The following is a 22,636-nucleotide window of genomic DNA, read 5'->3' on the forward strand; positions in this document are numbered from 1 at the left end:
AAATGCTCAAATTCCTCTATTGTTCTTTGTAAAGAACTTCTACACTTTCTATTCCTTTCTTCATTTCAAAACACCCTCTTCAATGCCTTAATACCTTTTTTTCCCTATCTTCTCTTCTTTACTTATCCAGAAACTTCATCAGGCTTTGGTTTAAGTGTTAGCTAAATGGCAGTTCAGAAGAATGACAGGCAGACACTAAAGTAAAGGTTGTTGGCCACACCCCACTTCGCCTCTGTTGAGTATCTAACCCTAGGTTCAGCTATGGAAAACAATCAGGCATATACACAAAGACAGCGTAAACCACCTACATTTGCTGCCCTTTAGATAATCATGTTCAGACAGGTTCAATTATTGAATTATTGCATGTATGTGGGAGTACATGCAATTAGAGGATGATTCTTCTTGTGGACTTCCTGTTTTAACAACAGGACAACATACAAGTTAGACAGCCTGTAGGATCATGCAATTCTTCCCTTGCTTGCTCTAAAATAAAAGGACATTAGCTCAATTTAGGTCAGAACCATACTGATGTGGCATACATGCAAATTCAAGATAAAAACCACTATTCATTCTGTTATTCATTCTTTACTATAACTGCTTAAATGGGCATGAAAAATATGGTATAAGTGATATGTGAATTTAGAGAACACGGTAACTATAAAGGAACACAATAAAATACAGGACAAGCTTCAAATACTGAATATACCAGTTATAATTCCAATGGAAAAATCTACTATTGCCAGAAAATCAGGATTTTCCAAATTCTGCTAAGCATCATCATTCTTCCATTTATTTCTGCTCCAAGTTCTTTATTATAAAACAAATATGGGTACTGACACTGTACTTCCCACTGCTTACTGAAACAAAAAACATATGCAAAACAGTAAACAAAATTTACAATGTCCTAAATATGGAAAAATGAAGACCTAACTTGCAATGCAAATATACATTCAGATTCAAATATATGTCAATCACTGTACTGAACAGAAGCAGACAAATAAGGCTCACAGAAGCAAAATGATCATGTCTATAGTTCAACAAAAATAAGTCCATCCAGATCTATCTAATGGGTTAAATGAGATTTACTTTATTATAAACATACTAATAACTCTTTTGAATCAATAAAAATGTAAAGTAAGGGTGCTTCTGGAAATGTGTAGGCCCCATGCAAGCCATATCATTCCAACGTAATTTAGTGAAGCAGATTCTGACTATGGAGAGTCATGCCAATGAAGCATGTAGCTGTTCTGTCCTAAAGAGATATGGCAGGTGCCTTTCAATTCTATAGATCTCATCCAAAGCTTATAAATTTGATGCAATCTCCAGTTTTTCCAGAGGAGACCCACCCATGGAAGTAGAATGGAAACCCTATCACAGGTACCCATCCAACACTCCTAAAGCCAAGTGACATGATACCCTGAAAAACTCCATAGAACAGATGTCATCTGCGGTAGGTTGGACACATATCTGTTGATAGTCTTTGGATAAACTGACTCATATTTCAGCTCCATGGCAGAGATACCATAGATAGACTGTGAAACTGCATACTCCATGCCTGAACTGTGCCTTTCACAAAAGAGATTTCAACATACAGCTGCCAAAGGGTAAGGGGTAACCTTATATGCTTGCTTCTGATCTCTCGCACCCCTTTGTCATTAGAACTATTAGATTAATTGCATGGTTAACTCCAGCATCAGGCAGATGTTACAGAACAGCTTCACTGAAAAAATGCAGGAAACATCAAGTCAAGCTTTATGCTTCTTGTCTGCTTAAGACTTCATAATATTTTGGTTTCTAAGACATTATCAGATGAATTAGTCTAGGTTGCAGATGGTGCACTACTGTACTACTGTTCACAGGAGCATCAAAAGATGAGACTTTGATGGAACATATTTCAAAGTGCAGGCAGCAAGCCAAACAAGTGGATTGGTTCAACTGCACTTCTTTTTATGTGTGAAGGTATAATGAAATGGAGCGAGGAAAGAAGATATCTATGGGGAATACAAGCAATCATCTTTCTAACCCAGGCCCCAGTAACCCAGAAAACTAAAATGATCCCTACTATTATCCTACTGTCAACTTTTGAGTTGAAACACTAGCATGCACACAGAAAGACCTTCAGAAATAACCTTTGAATAAAAAGACAACATATTTAGGCTGTAAGTGCTTTAAGTAGTGAATAAGAACTGAGGTAAGCTTTTTACCCCCAAGACAGAGGTGAAGAGAAGTACAGAATAACACAAAACTGTCTCACAAAGACTTAAACTTATGCCCCAGTTAACACCTTCTGAAAGTAAAGCAGATGTCTTTTTTGGGTAAACTTTCCCACATCAGGTAAAATTTCAAATCAATTTTCTGTGTCTGTTTTTGCAGACTGTGTATCAGTCTCTTCTGCTATCACATCCACAAAACATCCTGTAATGTTTACAGATCTGTAAAAAAACATTTGCTATCAGTGGAACATTATTTCCTGAGGAAAACTTGATGACCTTGTGGAATGTAAGTAGTAACAGTCCCTTTTACCTATTACTGTTTAAGGGAAAAAAAAACCTCTGGAAAAACTTTACTTGTCAACCATGAGATGTAATGGATATTAAGGACTTCACAACTATGGTGGCTTAAGAAACAGTTCTCAAAGAGGATTTAGCATTTCAGAATTGCTCACAATTGCTTCTTTTTATAATATCATTCTAAACCAGTAACCTAATGGTAATTCTACCATCTTCTTTCTACTGAACATAAGAGGTAAGAGACTAGTCTGCAGAGCAAACAAAGATTCCAATATCATAAACCATGGTAAAAATGTGTTTTAGGGGATGTGATTTTTTTGTGTGTTTCCCGTGAAGTGCTTTTGAAATAAATCTTAGAGTTCAAGAGTCTGAGAAATGTTTAAAAAACATACTTCTCATCAGATGAAATATACCAGACCTTTTTGCATGTCCCTTTCTCTAGTTTAACTAATAAAAACTACTCTGACCTGTGGAAAGAGAAAATTAGCTCGGATAATAAAAAACTGAGTTTGTGGTAAATGTAGGGCAAATGCCTGATACTATTACTGCATTTATATAAAAACAATCATTAGAACATAATTAAATCCCACAATTTACAAATGAAAGGGCAATATGAACAACACAACAATGTAGTATCCATCAGCTTAATTTACTGCATTGCTGAACATGAGTCCATAATATGAGCAGCTAATGGCCCTCCCTTAGAAATGAAATTATTACAAATAATAACTCAGCAGCTCCACTTTTCTAGGTTATTTGTCAAATTGCATGGCATAATAAACAATCACACATATTGCAACAAAAAAATGCATGAACAAGCTCCTAACAAGCCACACCAGAAACTCTCAATTATCAGTATGTAAATTTAGTAAGAAACCACTCATGAAGAACAGAATGTAAGACAACTATGCCTTTGGACTGACATGGTCTGAAACAGACTAAATTCTGAAAAGACACAGGACTGAACAAATTTTGATTGTATGATTTGAAGGAACAACATTACCAGCCAGATAGACAATTCCACAGTGAACACACCCTGGTCACCCAAGTGAATGATCTAGCCAGCACTGATGTTTCATCACTGCAACCCCAAGACGCAAAAATGTATTGGCTTTCTGGTTACGAGCCCAGCCCACCCCAGTTCTCAACGTGTCACTACATTTTGCTCTCAAATCATGGAAACTGGGGAAGCCTTCTGGCCCTTTGGAGCACACTGGTCCAGCAGTATGTTCCAGGTAATCAGTGCTAATACATAAAACACTGGTGGCTCTGGCACAAATGCAGTAGCCCAGCAGGACCAAGTGCAGCTGCCACTGCCATGACTAGAACATGGCAAAAGCTAAAGCTTTTGTGTAAGCTATGTGGGTTATTTTCATAGCAAAGTAAGCATAGTAAACCTGGAGTATTTATTTCTTGTTGGATAAGGCATTGGATAGTGGTAAAATAAGGAGATTACAGAACCAAGGCAATTAGCAGCTTGAAATGATCTTACATGGCCTCCAGTTGTGCCATTACAGGCTCCTTTCAGACATCTTATTTTCACTGTATTGAATATACTGCTATGAGGCACTAGGCACTAAATTAAAAGGCTCTAACCAGTTGAATTCAGACTCTCAAAGATAAACTCTTTATCTAATAAATCATATTTACTCCCTATTATGGTATGAAGCTTTCTACTGTGGTGTAAATAAATTTCTTACACCTACCTTATTTTGTCTTAGAAGACATTGAGTTATGACCATCTGTATTGGATTTCCATGGCCTGGTTTTGAAAATGGCAGGGGCTGGGGGAAGGGAAAGGGAGGGATTCTGGGATGGCTTTTGTGAGAAGATGCTGGGCACTTCTTCCATGTCTTACAGAGCCAGTTCCTGGTGGCTCCAAAGACAGATAGGCCTCTGGCCAAGGCTAGACCAATTAGAAATGGTATGTGTTAACATATTTAGGAAGAAAGGAAAACAAAAAGGGGTTGCGCAGTTGTAATTGTGACCAGAGAAGAACAGACTGAGAACATGAGAGGAACAATGCTGCAGACACCAAGGTCAGTGGAGAAGGAGAGGCAGGAGCTGCTCCAGGCACTGGAGCCAAGATTCCCCTGCATCCTGTGGTGCAGCTCATGGTGAAGCAGCTGTGCCCCTGCAGCACATGGGGATCCATGGGGGATGTGGAGATCCACCCACAGCCCATGAGGATCCACAGGGGATGCAGAGATCCACCCACAGCCCATGGAGATGCATGGGGAATGCAGAGATCCACCCACAGCCCATGGAGCAGCCCCATGCTGGAGTGGGTGGGTTCCTGGAGGAGGCTGTGACCCTGTGGAGACCCGTGGAGAGAGAGGCCCTGCTGCCAGGCTGGAGCAGCCTGTCCTTGGAGGACTGCACCCCATGGAAGAGTGACCCACACCACAGCAGTTTGAGGGGGCTGGTGCCCATGGGAGGGATTCAGGTGCAGCAGGTCACAGGGAGGTCACTGGTGCCCATGAGATGGAGCTGCATCAGAGAAGTTCATGGAAAGCTGTCTCCTGTGCGAGGGACCCCAGGGTGCAGCAGGGCAATGACTCCTCTCCCTGAGCAGGAGAAGGCTCAGGTGATGAACTGACCATTACCCCCATGCCCTGTCTCTCTGTGCCACCAGGGTAAGAGGTAGAGCTGGAAAGAGAGGGCTGGGCAGAAGGTGTTTTTAAAGGCTCGTTTTGCTTCTTATTATCCTGCTCTGATTTTGTTAGTAATGAATTCAATGCATATCTGTAAGTTGAGCCTGTCTTGCAGATGACATTATTTGATGAGTGATCTCTTTCCTGGGTCCTATTTCAATTCCGGAACCCTTTGTTAAATTTCCTCTCCTCTGTCCAGCTGCAGAAGCGAGTGAGTGAGTGGCTTCGGTATGTACCTACCATCTGGCCAGGGCCAGTCCATGGCACCATCTTTTAATCCTAACTTAGGTTCCTAGATAAGAACATAAATAGGACAGACTTTGGAAAACAGAAGCTGTATTGGTAATGCATAGCTTTCTCTCAGGCCTTTATTTATTTGCTTAGTTCTGTTTTGTTAAAATGTTATTTACAGTATGATGCAGAATACAGTACAGAGCAGACTCTGATGCCTCATGCCATCTGGATTCTGCAGTCTGTCTCAATGGAAAAGCCTTGAGAATTTTGAAGACTCTGGAGATTCTGCAGGAAACCTAAATGGTTGAGTGTGAGAGCTGGGTTCCACAGGTGTCTCCCAGCTTGTGCTCCAGTTGTACTGCTAAGAGATTGATTATGAATAATTTGCAATTCTGCCTAAAAAAACATGACATGGGGATTGCATTTGGGTGATTGCATTTTGTAAAGTAGCACAGAACAGAACTCAAGATTTCCTGAAGCAAAAAGAAGAATGAAAGCTCTGCACCCTTCAGATTCCTCATAAAAAAGAGAGAAACTGCTTAGATATGTAGTCAGGAAGGAATGCAAAATCCTTTACTTTCAAAGGATTTTGCAAGCAAAAAACACTAAAGAAGAACACTAAGGGAGTTAAATCATATACCCTATGTGCTGTACCCTACAGAGAAGAGCCAGGAGTTAACTTTTACAATCCTTGTGGATCCCTTCCAATTCAGGATACCCTGTGATTCTGTTTTTTCAGCAGCTTATCCTATTCTTTTCCTCCATTCCTGGAGACAAAATGCTTCAGCAGAAGGCGTATTAACCTAAGCACTTCGTTGCAAGACAAGATCTCTAAAAAGTAATGTGAAATCAAGATTTTTTTCAGGGATTACAGTGGATTGCCAGCAATATCTTACATACTATATGTTACACTTCTGGATTCCTTCATTCTGTGCATCCCAATGGAAGCACACTGCCCCTGCAATCTGCCACATTTGATGACACTGCAGAAACCAATACATTACTAATGCAAAGCACTAGAAAAACATAGAAGTTAAAAAATTACACCTGCAAGCATAATGAGATATAGAGTCTAAGAGAAATTTTCCTTCTTTATAATCCTATAAAAATCATTAATGTAAATAAGTTGTGTTTGGTAGCTTTATCAGTACTATAAACAAAATAAATCAGATTATGAAAGCTATTTTAATAATGAAAAGATCAGGTTTTCAAATTACTGCCCTCTTTGCTCTAAGATATAACCTCAAAATTCTTATCAAAGCTACTGTCTCATGTAAAAAATATTCTCCTCAAGTGCTTTGGCAACATCATATGAAAGCAAGAAATATGAGAGGATGTCATTTGTCCAAGGTTACACACCAGGCCAATAGCAGACCAAGACACAGTTGCCTCCTTTGGAGTTGCCATCTGTTCATAAAGCTAGACTCCAAACATATTCTTTAAACAGATTCGGCTCCTCTGTTTAACTCAGCTTGAACTTACCCAACAAAAACAGCAAATACCCCAATTTCCACTGGATAATGGAGTACTGGGCATCTAATAAGTTCACAGTAGAAATGAAATATCTGAACTTTAGGATGTCAGAAAAATACATAGCATAAACTTGACATCTTCTACACATACATTCTTTATTCATCACAGGTTTTAAAGCTGTCCTTCAAATTGACTTTGTAATGAGCATTACTGTGAATGGGTACATGGCTTCAGCACCAAAAGTTCCTATGTTCAGAAGTTGCCCAAAACATTGATCTGTCATGTGCAACCCTCTTCAGTTGCCTGCCGTGTGTGGCTAAGCAATTTCAAAATAAGCATGGGTGCCAATGACCAGTTACTAATGTCACAGAATTAAAAGAATCGTGTCAATTCACCAATTCCAAAAGTGATCTTCTCCCATATAGTCCAACTGCTTACTGAGCAAAGACTAAGAAAGGGCTTAGGAACCCACCAAAGTTCTAGGTTCTGTGCAAGTTTTTCCACAGACAGACTTCTGCACAATTCTAAGTAGCAAACAGGACAGTACCAGTGGTTCTTACTCTGGAGTCACAATCTACATAGCAAATGAACTGAATATCACTGGATTCACTGAGGGTCTTCAAACAGGAAATTTGAACTGTTTCTGATATAGTGTGAAGAGGAAGTTGGACCAGATGTGGACATACTGTGGTCCCTTCCAGCCTTACCTATTCTGTGATCCTGTGAGAAAGGATGGTAGTGTAGGCACTTCTATGAACACAGGAGAACACACACAGTAATATTTTCATAGGGCTACATGAGCTATTCCCAGCCTGGAATCCATCCTGTTACAGGGACCTATCTGATCACACATTCCAGGCAAGGTTTATGAGAGCCTTCAGAACAACTTTTTACTTGGTAATACATCAACCACAGAGAGAAGTGTTACTGCAACCATTTAGCATCCTTTAGCCAAGATCATTACCAAGGAAGGCTTTTAGAATTGCTGGTAATGTCTATTTTCATATGTGACCAGTTCCCCAGGGAAAACAAAGCTAATCTGAAACACTAACATTTGAAGGAGGAACAGGACACAGACACAAATGACACAATGAGATGGGTACACAAGAAAGAAAAAACAACAAAACACAAAGCCTCAAACAAACACAACAACAACTAAAACATCCAACAAATAAGTGGAATTTGGCACAGTTATTGTGCTTGTTGTCAAACCAAGCCAATGTAAATATTCCTGGTTCCCACCTTATTTTACATTTTTCACAAAAAGTCCACAGCCACAACACTTGACAATAATTGCTTAGACCTGCTTGGTTCCCTATGCATGCTATTAAGTTTTAAGAACTTTTTAAGGGAAAATATTTAATTATCTCTCTATTACATTTTTTACTGATTTCTTAGAAAGAGCCTCAAAAAAAAACCTAAAAAAAAAATCCCATCAAAGTAAACTCAGTCCTCTGGAACACACAAAATTAGCAGCTGACTAAGGTTGAAAACAAGCCTACTGACCAACAAAGGAAAAACCTAATCACTCAGCGCACAGAATCATAGAATAGCTTGGATTGGAAGGGACCTTACAGACCATTCGGTTCCAATCCTCCTGCTATGGGCAGGAAACTTTCCACTAGATCATCAGAGCCCCATCCAGCCTGGTCTTGAACACCTCTAAGGATGGGGAATCCACAGCATCTCTGGACAACCTGTTCTACCTTCACAGTAAGGGGTTTTTTTCTAGTATCTAGCCTAAACCAGCCTTCATTTAGCTTAAGGGTATTCCCCCTTGTCCTATCAACACATGCTTTTGTGCAAAGCCCCTCTCCAGCCTTCTTTTAAGGCCCCTCTAGGTACCAGAAGATGTTAAAAGGTCTCCCTGGAGCCTCCTCCACTCTAGAACGAGCAGGCCCAACTGTCTCAGCCCATCTTCATAGGAAAGGTGCTCCAGCTGTGTGATCAACTTAGTGGCTTTTCCCCTGACTTGCTCCAACAGGTCCACATCTTTCTTGTGTTGAGGCCCCAGAGCTGGATGCAGCGTTCAGGGGGGGTCTCACCAGAGCAGAACAGAGCAGAGAGGCACAATCTACCCCTTCACCCTATGCTGCTCTGGATGCAGCAGAGGACACATTTGGCTTTCTGGGATGTAGGTGCACATTGCCAGGTCATGTTGAGCTTTTTAGGCACAAACACCCTTTAATCCTTCTCTCTAGAGAGACTCAATCCATTCTCCATCCAGCTTCTATTTGTGCTTGCGACTGCACTGATCCAGGTGCAGGAGACCTTGTATTTGTCCCTGTTAAACTTCACAAGGTTCAAACAGGCACACCGCTCCCTTGTCAAGGTCCCTCTGGATGATATCCCTTCTCTCCAATGTGTCAACTGCACCACTCACCTTGTCAGTAAACATCCCATTGTCTTGAGTAACCAACGAAAATATTATTAAGTGGTTGTCCCAATACCAACCTCTGAGGAATGTCATTCATCACTTTCCACTTGGGACCATGAGTTGTTGACCACAACTCTTTAAAAGGACCTACACAGCCATTTTTTTTATCCAGCAAGTGGTCCACCCATAAAATCACAGAATCTCAGAATATTTTGAGATGGAAGGGACCCACAAGCATCATCAAATCCAGCTCTTAAGTGAATGACCCACAGGGATTGAATCATGACCCTGGAGTTCTTAGCACTGTGCTCTACTCAACTGAACTAATCTCAGAGTCAAATCCATATCTCTCCAGTTTAGATAAAAGGATGACCTTTCTCTAAAAGGCTCTGCACAAGTCCAGGGAGGTGATCTCTATTGCTTCTCTTGCATCCATCACTGATGTAACACCACAGGAAGATGTGGAGTTGGAAATTTGTTACACTATGTACTCTGCCCTACCTTCTTTGACAAGGCACAAGGAAAAAGTGTTGGGAGAATAAAATGAAAGGGGACAGGAACCAGGCTTCATTAGTCCATAAAATAAAAATTTAAATCTATAAACATGCCTAGCACATATTATGGAGTCTTTACCACTCTATGACAGAGCAATTCTGCATCAGTATTTAGTTAACGGTCTCCTTACAGTCATGCTGCATTAAAACATTTCTCACAAGTAAATGGTCATGCTGACATAGAAAAGATTTGTCAGCAATACAAAGATGTTCTTGTCATATCAGAACTGTATTTGCCATCCACCCAACCTGAGTGACCAGAAATGATTGGTAATTTTTATTATGAGGATGATAAAACGACCCTACAGAATCATTGCATAAATGTACAGTAATTTCACGAATACAAGCCACATCATTTTGACTAAAATTTTACTCCCAAACCGGAAATGCGGCTAATACTCAGGAGCGGCTAATATGTGAATAATTTTCTGACATTTCCACCCCCAGAAGTGGAAATCGAGGTGCCAGGTCGAGCAACTTGCCAGTAAAAGCCAGCATTTCACGATTATTACAAATTGTTACTCTGTTGTGCCGCGGGTGGAGCCTGGCTCCCTGCAGGCAGCACGGGGGGCGGGGAGAGAGGCAGGAGAGCTCTTTCCTTCCCTCCTCTACCGCAGCCCGGGGGAGAGATGGGGGGGCCCTGTGCTGCCATCCCTGCAGCCTGGGGGAAAGGCAGGGGCTCTGTGCTGCCATCCCCGCGGCCCGTGGGGTAAGCGGGGGGCTCCTGCCCCCGCCTGCCGCGGCAGGAGCAGGCAGGCTCTGTCCCTGCCTGCCGCCACGGGTGCAGGGGGGCTCCATACCTGCCTGCCACTGCGGGGCAGCGCCGGGCCAGGGTGACCGAGCCCAGTGGCAGCGGAGGCCGGCCCCGAGCGGCCCCGCCGAGCAGCAGTGCCAAGCTGGGCCGCCCAGTCCTGTCGGCAGCCCCGAGCAGGCCGAGCCTGCACAGCCTTAGCTGAGCCAGTAAACCCTGCCCTGCCGCGGTTCTGTTACTAATAGGCAACTTTATTGCACGCGGGTCCTCACTGCAAACGACAGAGCGGCTTATACTCAGGTGCGGCTTATTTATGGACAAAGAACGAAATGTCTGCCAACACCCAGAGATGTGGCTTATAGTCCATGTGGCTTGTATTCGTGAAATTACTGTATTGTGGAATAAAGTTGTGTTAATGGTGCTAATATGGAATAATATATCATGGAATAATATTGATGGACATTTGTAATCTGTAAGAGTTATATAGGCTAACATATAACAAACTGACTAGTGTCTGCCATCAACCTTTAAGAAAGAGGTCTGTAGTACACACATAGTAGCCAGGAATTTCAGGTTAAATTGTTATGCTTTTTAGCTGTTCATTAGCTTGATTTTAAAAGGTTTTGATCTGTTCTACATTCTGTCAGTAGTCTCACATCCAAGTGCTAGAGATGAAGAGCTGAGACACTTAACAATACAGCCTTCACTTCCCTCTGTGGAGGACACAATGAGACAAGATCACAATCTACCTTGAGTTGCCTCCCATACAGCCCAGGTTCCTCAACTCAGAATTCCAGGTTTCTAGCCTTTTAGCCTGTGTCAAGTCTCCTTTTAAAAACAGATTCTGCTCCCATACTAACAGACATGTTTTTCTGATTATCCCCATGAGCCACATATGAGCTTTATTCTGATTAGCGAGTTCAACATAGAAAAATAGGAATAAAATTTTGTCATTATCATAATTCCTGCCCAGACAAAGGAAAGGTGATTAGCTATCCAGTCACACTATTTTCCCAAGTTGAAACAATATTAAGGCCAAACAGGAAAGAAAAAGGACGAGCTCTTTGGGTAGGAGTTAATCATGGGTTTTACTGTTTGCAGTAAAACTTCACCTTAAGCTTGGGATCATTCATGTCCTGATAGAGGCTTGCTCCCAGGAGTAATTTGGCTGATCGAGATCTCTTAAAATACATTCAGTGTGAAACACTTCCTCTGCAGCTGGGGGTAAATTAATCAGTGGACTCTCCCTACCATGCTGATTGGATTCTGTGATTCAGGCGTAAGGGTTTTCCAGAGGAAGAATAAAGTGATGCATGCACTCTTCCCAGAAACAAAAAAAACTGTTCAGCAGGAAAACCAAGCAAATCTAGTCAGGCATTTTGGTTTCTCATTTAATCACCAGACACCTCAACTTAACTAGACCAGCACTATCTCCTGAAGTGAGAAAGTATTAGGAACTTTCTATCTCCTATTACTGGGGTATTGTTTTCATAACCACTCTGTTACTAGCTGCCAAGATGACCTTCTTACAGACGGATGAACAATAACATTAGTCTAACTGTTTATTACAATTGATTGGAAGCAGATGAGAACACTAGTCACAAAAATCTAATCCAAAGAGTCAGAAAATGCAGACAGATGGAAATTCCTTTGGAAAGTCAAACAGTCCCTCACCCAGAAAAATACTTAGAAATGGAGTTTATTGGGAGGGCATAATGATCTGCAGGTCAAAACAGAGAAGTGTTTTGACTGGCTGCTGTTTAAACATCATCAGTCCTTTTCATCCCTTTATTTTCACATGCTTTTTCCTTCCCAAACAACCCATTTCTATTCCTCTCCCTGCCTTTGGTTTCTTCCCTGATAATCCCACAGTAAATCCTACGTAATCCTGAAACAGTCTTTCTCTCTGTACTGCAGTTTGTCATCAATCTCTGGGCAGCAAAACCAGGAAGTCTGTGAGGTGCTCCAGGACTGACTCATGTTGATGCACTTCTAGCCATGGGGATGAGGCTGCCCCAGGACAATGCTGGAAGGGGCCCTTCCTCACAATCCTTACATTGTGTCTCTGCCTGCAACTGTCCCTTGTGCTCCTCTGAGTCTGAGGAGATAGGGGGGCTGCAGAAAGGGGCTGCAGAAAGGGTTACTAAGGCTTCTCCGCACCTGCCAATGTTTCTCTGCACTATCTTGTGGAGCACAGGCAAGTTTTTATCACTATTACTTCTTAAGCAAGAAAAGAGGGCAATGCTGAGGGAAACAAAGACAACACAGAAGCTAAAGGAGCATCTCTCTCAGTATTTAGGTTCGTCCAAAACCAAAACTGATTTTCAGGCCTCAGCCTTTTTTTTTTTTCTCTGTTTTTTTCGGCATTCTTCAAAATGCTTTCACTAGACAATCTTGACAAAGAGCCTGGGTAACAGTGTGTAATGCTCACAAGACATGTAGTAACTAGATATATCCACGTTGTAAAGAAAGATGTAGTTAAAATACAGGAAAACTAAGAAACTTTGAACTTAGGCAAATTCATTTAGGAGAATTCAGATCAGGGATCTCAGTTCCATTCAGCTGACTCTTAACACTTTGTACTACACCTTCAGCTTTATCCTCCAGGTTTTCTTTTCAGCTCCCACCTGAGCATAAAATGTTCCTATCAACATCTGCTTTGGCAAAAAATGGAATCCTCAGTCCAAAAGTTCTTTAGCCTTCACTGAAACCTGACGGGCATAACTACAATATATTTTGATGCTCACATTTGTTACAGACGTACAAAATCTGTGACAAAGAGATTTTTTAAATTGTTATTATGTTGTTGTTTTTGAGAAAAACAAACCACAAAAGGAAGCAACCAAAAAACCCAAACCCCACAGCCACATTCTATCTCACTAGACAAAAAACTGGTTCTTTCAGCAACTCTTGGTTCATCCACCAAACTTCAGAGAAGTGTTTAGGAGGCAGGAACACCATGAAATGCAAAATCCTGAAGCACTGAAACCAAAGTACAGATGCATAGCTTCTGTCTTACTCATTCAAGTCACTCTTTTTATTCTCAATGAAAAGTATTTCCTTATTTAGAGGAAGAGATAAAGAAAGGACTGGCGTAAGGTGCTTGGTCACAGAGTAGATGGTTTGCACTACAAGGTAGAATGTGCATATCTCCCTTCTCTGTTCTCAGGGAAGAAGAGTTCTGACTTAGAAGATGGTAATCTCTATGGGGGTCCTCAGATGTCCCCAAAGTAGGAGGGTTATGCATAATATTAGGTAGACACAACTCAGCTACTCTGAGAGGCATTAGTCCTGACTTGTCCCTAGATAACCTGCACAAAGCCAACAGGTATCTGATCCCTAACCCTGACCTGAAGACTCTTATACAGTATATTCTCTCCTTCATTACTTACAATCACTTCACACTGCTTAGTCTCCCCTTGAAATTTCAATTTTTTTTTTCACAACAATCAAATATTTCATGGGTCTCCTGTGAAATGACAGTGGAAGGAAAAGAGGGATGACAGTGTATAAAAAGAATACAAATACTGAACAGTGAATCAGATCCACCTTGACATGCAGTACTAAGCTGTTTCTCTTGCTGTTTTACTAGATGAAAGGACTGGTTTACTTGATTAAATCAATGTTCCATTTAATGCAAAAGATCCATACACATGTACACCAAATTAAAATTAAAATTACATCTGTGGTAAATCAATGCACTAAATCTACCACAGCCCTCCTGATTGTCTGTCCAGTCTTTCAAACACAAAGCCATCCCCTACCACAAATTTAATTCATAAACTAACCTCTCTAAAGGCCTCTGGGTTTAGATATATTGTGACAATACCACAATGCAACTACAGCCGTAGCACCGGCAGAAGCAAAAAAAGACTAAGCATGGGAGAATTCCTGTATTACTAGGATACTACTGTATAACCACTGAAGTAATTCAGTGGTTTGCTAAAGAAACTGCCTATCCATAGCAGTCCTTCACTCTGTCAGACTATAACAGGTTTCTCCTTTAACAAAATACTTTCTTTTCTCAAGATCATTGTGGAATTCCTTTACTGCTCACATCTATCATGGCTTAACCCCAGCTAGCAACAAAGTACCACACAGCCACTCACTCACTTCTCCCCCTTCCCCAGTGAGAAGGAAAATCTGAAAGAAAACACATAGGTTTAAATAAGAACAGTTTAATAAGTGACGCAAAATGTGGTATCATCATCACAAGGACAAACAACAACCACCACAAAAATAGTGATAAAGAGGACTAAAACCCAAAAAAAAAAAGTGATGCACAATACAATTGCTTACCACCCACTGGCCAGCGACAGATCTGCAGCTCCTGCACAACTCCCCTCAGTTTATATAATGGGCATGATGTTCTATGGTGTGGAAGACCCCTTTGACCAGTTCCAGTCAACTGTCCTGGATGGGCTCCCTTCCAGCTTCTTGCGCACTTGCTTATTAGCAGAGCACAGGAAACAACAGTCCTGACGGAAACAGACAAGTGATTAGTGTTTTATCAACACTACCCTCCTACTGAATCTAAAACACAGCATGCAATTGGGAAAAAACTAACCCCATCCCAGACAAAATCAGGACAACATCAATTATTTCTGAGCTCATACATTTTCCATATTCTTTTTCAAATATTTCTGTAATTCTGCTGACAGAATAACATAAAGGCAAATCACTTTGGTGCACTTTTAGAATTTGCAATCCATAAAGATTCCCACAAGAAGAAAAGCAAATCTGCCTGCTAAATACTAACTAATTTTTGCTTATCTTAATGTTCAACTCAGTTTTCCTTTTCAACCACCAGTGACTTCCTACATTGAGATTACAGGAGCCAGTTCAAAAGGCTGGCACCACACTAGAGGAAGTCAGTGATACGTAAGAAACATGGTACTTTATTAATGCATATTCAGGAACCAACCAAGCACTTCAATTTCAAGCCACAGTGCTTATGCGGCACTTTCTTAGAACTGTCATTATCAAAGGCTCAGATTGATTCAGACCCAATTCATCCAGTGGTGGCTACCTGCAGTCCTACTACAACCTGGCCCAAAGACCTGATAGTCAAAGAAGTACATCAGCCAGACCCTGGGAGAAACATTTCAGCATTACACCAGCCGGAGTAGTCCGGAAGATAAGACATTTTGCTACCAACACAAGTGTATTCAGTGTCCTTGAGTGATGTCCAAGTATTAGAAAAATGAATTACTTGCCCATAGAAGTCTTGTTAAAGTTTAGGACATGTCACGCTTCAGTAATCACAGACCTAGCAGGAGGTTAGCAGAGCTGGGGGAGAAGGATGCACCACTGAGAATGGACACAAAGAATGCAGAATTTATAGATAACAAGGTCATCTGGCAGAATTCTCAAGATAAAGAAGCAAAAAAGCCAACACTTTAACTGGGTAAAGGGCAATCATGGTAAGGGAAAATCATGACCACAGACTCAAGAAACCCACTAACTCGAAGAAGAGAAAGACTGAACAGCAGACTAAGAAGCAAGGGAATAATTTAACAAAGAGAAGACACAATACTAATTAATAACAGACTTAACGTAACTTTTAACAAATGAACATTACTGTCTTTGTTTGCTAAAATGCAGAAATAGTAAAAAGTTTTGATAGTCTGTCTGCTGGGTTTGTGGGTTTGCCTTTCTGTGCAGAACTGTAAATAAATCAAGTACCTCCGCTCAGTGCATGGATCAGCCTCTTGTATTAACAGGTGAAAGAATCCATTTTGAGACAACAATCTTGGTGACCCAAATGGGAACTATAAAGCCTAACCTTGCCTGGTTAGGAATCAGCAAAGCCGGTAAAGGAGAATCAGATCAGATAGCATTTGGACCAGTTTGATTGGAGACTCTATCAAATCCTCTCCAGCAATGAGGCGTGAGCAACTCAAAGGTGTAACACTCCAGAGGTATTTGAGCAAGGGCAAAAGTGCTGTGAATCTCTGGATTGGTGAGTACCAAATTTAATTTTGTTGTAACTGATCAATGTGACCAGTCCTGGGTTGACCAGGGGGATTGGTAGTTCAAAACTTCAAGCTCTGTGTAAATTGGGTAAAATCAGTGTGTGAAAGAGGGGAGGTGTCCTCCTATCTTTGCCAACACAAGGTCAGAGCAATGTGTAACTAACAACAGGGGATCAGAACTGGGAAATAAATGCATGCCTAGGCTTTAAAATTGTTACACACAAAACTGTGTGATGGGAGAGAGTGCTTTTCCTTTCTCTGACAAGGAGTTGGTGTAGAGAGTAAAAAGTAATTTGTATTAGAGGTCTGGACTTAAGGATAAAGGAATTGGGCAACTGAGTACTAGCGAACTAGCCTGCAATTATACCCTGTAGCTCTTGGGGCTTTATTTTGAAAAGCTGGAGTATGCCAGGGAAGATCCAATGATTAAAGATAAAATGAATACTGTAAGCAGTAGTGGACACCTTGGAGAATGGGGAAAACAGATTTTTTCAGTTTAATTTTGGAGTTGGTGTTTTGTTGCTGACTTGGTAAATGGGATCAGTTTTGGTTTATGTTGATGCTTCTGTGACATTGGATAGAGACCCAGGTATTCAGAAAAAATCTATGCTGGCAGGAGATATGCTGATGTCATATACTAAGGAGAAAGAGAAAAAGGCAAAGATCATGTGTTGCACAGGGGATGAGGTAGAAGATGTTTGTTATATGGTCTTTTGACACCATATAACATAGGAGTGGGGATAGATGTAGAACATAGGGATCAAAATAAAGGGCATATGGGAAGTAAGGATTTTAGTCCTGTTGCTGCATAGACTCAGGGAAATAATCAACCAGTGATACAGGCATCTAAAAAAACAACTAAAAGGGGTCTGCCAGGTTTTCTGGATGTCCTTTTTTATATTTCATATTTTTTTTAATTGGAAGCGATCTTTTTGTTTGTATTGAAAGAATCTTGAAGGAATGTATCAGCTTTTGCAAACTGTAAATGTAACAGGTTACCCTAACTGGGAGCATACTTAGGCTAGCTTGATTACCATGTTACTGTGGAAAGAATAGAGACTGGCATTACAAAGCTGAAAGCAACAAGCAGAGGGCCTGGGGCCTGAAAGGTCCCCACATCCCCTGCACAAACACACACAGACACTTTTGGCCTGAATCAATGTGATATTTGTAGGCAGTAAGGGATATTGAAAAGATGGAAACATTATGAAGCTGGGGAATTTTTTAGAGTGAGTGAGGGGACCAGGGGAAAATATCAAGAAATCCCCAGGAGACTCTCTAGTTCCAGTAAAACCAGAAGAGCAATGGATTTTTGATAAACTCAGTATTTTTTTATATTAATGCATTTTTTATATATTACAGATAGTAAAAACTATCTGTAACAACTAAGTAAAGTTACTGATTTTTAGGGCAGCTTTATGGCCATTCCTGCAACTCACGGAGTGGTCAACTGGAGATACTAAACTGATTAATGAGTTTCTGTGTGTCAAAATGTCCCTGCCCTTTGCAGGATGAGATTTATTATGCAAGTTATATGCTTGAATCAGAGAGCTCTATATATCTCACAAGAAAAGGCATAGAAGGCTCAAATCTGTTTGATAATGAAGCAGACCACAGAGGGACAAGGATCAGAAGGACAAGGATTTAAGAGCAATAAACCAAATAACTGTGGACAAATACTTATTTGACTAGTTTAGATTTAAAATATGATTTCTTTTGCATTTCACTGGATGAGCAGAACCAGACTCTCTCACACAACAGGTGAAAGAACCCACTTTGGTTGGGACAAAAGCAGGAGGCTTCAGAACAAGAGTTTTCTTACTTTGAAATAGAACTAATTCCTCCTTTCTTCCTTTTTCTTCCTTTTTTTTTTTTTTTTGGTAAAAGCATGCTATCCTTAATGGATCTAAAAACTGAGGCTGATTCATCAAATAATGGAGTAGGACAGAGCTTCTCTGAACAGTAAACTATCAGAGATTTTGGAGAAAAATGCACCCATCTTAAGAGCTGTATATACTTCTTTTTTTTTGCCAACACAGTCATAGCAACATATGCCCCTAGTTAGTCAATGTTTTTGTCACCAACAAGGTTATTTTGCTAATAAAATTTAAGACATTGCCCAAACAAAACAATTCATCCTACTAAAAAGATTTTTTTTTTCTCAAATCAATAAAATTACATCTTGCTTTGATCGCATATCTGTTACAGGGATGTGATTATTTTTCACTGTCTTTGCCAACTTAAGCCTAAAAGTAAAATTTCTCAAGCAGGACTGCATATTCTAATAAGAATGAAAGAAGCTGAAATGCCCTTGCCACATTCTAATCTGCTAGTCTGTCAATATCCTCTGAATCACTAGATTGACTGATTTACTCATTTTTCAATTAAATACAGCCAAAGCAGAAATGAGCAAAACCTTTGCAACTGTGAAACCGAAATAAACAGTAAACTTTGGCAGGACCATAATTGTTAGAAAGAGCAACTCCCACACAGTGAGTAATACCCAGGCATGTAATACAGATAAAACAAATTCAGAGATGTGAAAGAGAAGCATGTGAGCAAGACAAGACAACAAGAAACTGCAAGCTTAAAGATCTGCAAAAAGGAAAATAGTGCTGACTGCTTCATCAGCATGGCCACCATGGTTCAGAGACTGCAAATTTGCATTATATTGGCATTGTATATCAAAATCTCACATTCAGTTTGTCTTTTCCAAGGAAACAAAGTGAACTACCATATCATGAACTTTCTGTGGAAAATGGGTGGTCATTTTCCTCAACAATGTCTCAGCGAAACAACTGATTTCAGATTCCCCATGGAGATTACCAAGGTCACACAGAAGAACATCATAAGGATCACCTATGAGTTTCTTCAACAGATCTTCCAACTATTTAGCAAAAACCTTCCTCTTGATGTTTGGAATACAAGCAAGATTGAGAACTTCCAAAATGGAATTCATCATCAAATTGAAGAATTGGAAACATGTTTGTCAGAAGAACAACCAAAAGCAAGCAGTTTTCAAACATGGATCTTAAAAAGCTCAACATACAGCATAAAAAAGTACTTTCAAAGAATCACCAATTTCCTAGAAGATAAGCAATACAGCCATTGCTCCTGGGAAGCAGTTCAAATGGAATTGAGAACAAGTAATATAATTTTTGACAGTCTTTTGAAAAAAAAAACTACATAAAGAGGTAAAATCTTCTATTTTTTTTTTAACAATACAATATTTTCCCCCTTCTTGGTAAGTTTTTTATTCTACATTTTAATAATTTTCAAATTGACAGTTGGGGCTTGTTTTCAAAAAACATTCAGTGCTGTAAGTTAAATATGTAGAGTACTCAAATGAAAGGGCACTTGATATTAGTGCTTCTGCAGAAGGTCTTTAAAAATACAATATTGCTTCTGTATTGTCTCTTTGCACTACTAACCTATTTATAAAAAGGTTTTGTGGTTTTTCCACATAAAATAACAGTTGCTTTAAAAACTGAAAAATTTACATACATTATTGAATGCAAAGATTTTATTTTTGCATTACTTCACTAACTTGGGGAAAAGTACAATATACAGACATGCATAGGGGAGACAAACCTTCCTGTAGTCTTATGCATTATGAAGATCTTAAATTACAAAACAGATGAGAATTTAAGATGACCAAGACATCTTTAAACTCAAAAAATAATGACAGGTAGTCCTCCCAACCAAGAAAAGAAAAGTCAGTTACCAGATTTGATCTTTATTTTGCAAGTATAATTGTCTCCATAGTCTATGGATATTTATCTATATATACACACACACAGAGATTTATATACAGCTTTCTATACAGTATATTGAATAACTATAGTATAGATTTTAAGGACATGATGATTCGCAAAATTATGTAAAATATGTATGCATTCAAGTTCATAACCAGACAAAATTAATCTGAAAAGAATTACAGTATGAAAACAGATATTAACAAATTTCTTACATTTCTCTCCCATCATTCTTTTCTTCATTCAGATGGAACCAAGCAGTACTTCAAGTTATCATCTTCATCAATTTACAGTAATTTCACGATTATAAGCCGCACTTCCGGATGTTGGCAACTTTTCATTCTTTGTCCATACATAAGCCGCATCTGATTATAAGCCACAAGTTACAGTACAGAGTGTGTTAAAAGGTATCTATTCTATCACCATCTGTTGAGGATGGGGGCAGTGATCCTTATCTCTGTGGGAGACATTCTGCTAATGGGCCATCCATTGAAACCAGGCAGGGCATTGTTCTTTATCTTTTCACAACCCATCCTTCCTCCAGCGAGCCATTTTCTGCTAATGGCCCATTGAGTCCCACTGTGTGGCTGATAAAATTACTGCATCCCATTGGAAGTTGCTCCAGCCAGGGGGAAGAGCCCAACATTTCTTATCAAAATAAAAACAGAGGTTTTGGGACACTTAAGGGAGCCCCTTTCTCCACTGGACTCCAGAGGAAAACCGGATTTCTCCACATCACCACTGGACCTCCAGAGGGAAACTGCACCTTCTGCAGGAACACTGCTTCAACTGAATCACATCTGTTACTACAAAAGGACTGCAACCACCATTTAACAGAACCGCTACCGACACCCTGCCTGACAGGGTGTCAGGTTGTACTCTGACTTTGTCAGGGCTTGGAGTTTGTTTCTTTGTAGTACTGTATTTCCATTTAAATTTCCTTAGAAAAGAACTGTTATTCCTAATTCCCCTATGTTTGTCTGAAAGCCCCTTGATTTCAAAATTATAATAATTTGGAGGGAGGGGTTTCCATTCTCCATTTCAAAGAGAGGCTCTTGCCTTTCTCAGTAGACACCTGTCCTCCAAACTAAAACAGCAACTTTTTGTTCTTTGTCCATATATAAGCCGCACCTGATTATAAATCACACTTTGGGTTCGGACCAAAATTTTAGTCAAGATGGTGCAGCTTATAATAGTGAAATTACTGTAACTGTTACTCAAGACACCTTGAATACCCTGTGGTCTCTGCATCACTTCCTATGAATTAGAAAACTGGATGACTTCTGATATGGATTTTTCCCACCTCAGATTTCATACATTTCATTGCAGTGTATCTCATTCCTCATGTATTTTTATCATAAATGGAATGTGTCAAATTTGAATGTAAGGAGAAAAGAGTTAAACATGTCTGTGACTTCAGGAACTGGGTAAGAAAATGAGATTATTTTTGACCAAAAAAATTAATGTACTGTTACCATTACCTGAGGACAGAATCTCAACATTTTGGTAAGAAGTTTGTAGGCTGGACTGTAACTTGGGTTGCCTTCCTTTCCTTTATTCAAACAAAATATGTATCTAAAAATCCCTCCCCACTCTAGGAGGAAGAAAAAAAACAAAACCACAAAAGGAAACCTTACTCTGCATGCAGCTATTATAATGGATTGGTATAATTCCTTATTCCAGGAATGCAACAATAGGGTATTTACAACTACTTAATTTTAGACATACAAATTAGACACTGGGCTAGTGAGATGAGGCCCACCCACTCCCCTCTCACATGCTCCTGCTTTACAGATTCAGGAAATAAAGAATGGGTTTCAGACTCCTGAATGTACTTCTGTTTCCATCACCTACAGAAGAACTCAGTTCTTGACTGGTTGTATAGGGAACATAAGAGCAGTTTGGCACATAGATAATGTAACATTCCCAACTTCATTAGTCAGTCTCTCCTTTATTAATTTAAACACTTTGCAAACCCATTGACACTGAAGTGATGTTTGATGTCTGCAAGATACATTCAAGTACTTAATTCTGATTTTTTTTTTTAAATTTGCTGCTTGTAATGTGTGGTTACTGTGGGAAATTAATGTATCTAGCAAGACAATGTAAGGCTGTATCAATGTTTTATATTGTTGTTTCTTTGCTCTGTTCTGCATTCAGATTCCATCTCTAAAAAGCCAAGAGCCAGCAGAAGCTTCAGCAGGTATGACTGGTAATAACCTTGCATAGCCTATGGAATTCTATCAGTTCTTCATGGGATCATGGCACATTTTTTACTTAATGACAGTACCACGACCCAAAAAAAGCCTATCCTTGGACAGTGTCGAAACATTCACTTCTTTCATCTGCTCTT

The 22,636-nt window shown here is 39.9% G+C and overlaps 1 protein-coding gene across 2 annotated transcripts in view; it reads right to left on the bottom strand.

Moving 5' to 3' along the window:
* Positions 1–22,636, bottom strand: part of MOB3B (MOB kinase activator 3B) — an 89,928-nt gene that overhangs the window by 61,501 nt on the left and 5,791 nt on the right. For both annotated transcript variants that reach the window (XM_033084982.2, XM_033084981.2), the window contains exon 2: positions 14,853–15,031. The gene's annotated coding sequence lies outside the window, so the exon portion shown is untranslated. The remainder of the gene's footprint in view (positions 1–14,852; positions 15,032–22,636) is intronic.

Source organism: Catharus ustulatus, chromosome Z (genome assembly GCF_009819885.2).
Source record: "Catharus ustulatus isolate bCatUst1 chromosome Z, bCatUst1.pri.v2, whole genome shotgun sequence".
Taxonomy (NCBI): Eukaryota; Metazoa; Chordata; class Aves; order Passeriformes; family Turdidae; genus Catharus; species Catharus ustulatus.